Source organism: Penaeus monodon, chromosome 25, assembly GCF_015228065.2.
Source record: "Penaeus monodon isolate SGIC_2016 chromosome 25, NSTDA_Pmon_1, whole genome shotgun sequence".
Lineage (NCBI taxonomy): Eukaryota > Metazoa > Arthropoda > Malacostraca > Decapoda > Penaeidae > Penaeus > Penaeus monodon.
In genome coordinates, this window is record NC_051410.1 from 10165151 (window position 1) to 10165487 (window position 337).

Below are 337 nucleotides of genomic sequence, written 5' to 3' on the forward strand. Positions count from 1 at the left end.
AAAAACATCCGTTTTTCATCTTCAGTCTCACCCAAAGAACTTAAACCTCCCGAAAACAATAGGATCAGTAAGCAATAGAGCGGTAAACCGATCCTACTCGCTTTAAATATTCACAAGCGTCGACCACTTCCCCCTTTTCCCCATAGCAGTCACCCGCCCTGTCATTAATGTAATCAGGGGCGCCGATAATCACCCGAGGCACGGAACCCGCTGGTCCGGACGCCCGTTAAGATCAGTGGAGTAATTTCATTTTTGGATAATGAAGTAACGTGTGGAAGGATCACATCTGTATCATTATCTATACCGTCTGTCAACAATATCTACACACCTGTGTGTG

The 337-nt window shown here is 45.4% G+C and overlaps 1 protein-coding gene across 1 annotated transcript in view; it reads left to right on the plus strand.

Annotated features, from left to right (window-relative positions):
* LOC119589524 overlaps positions 1-337 on the plus strand; it is a 46835-nt gene that overhangs the window by 25140 nt on the left and 21358 nt on the right.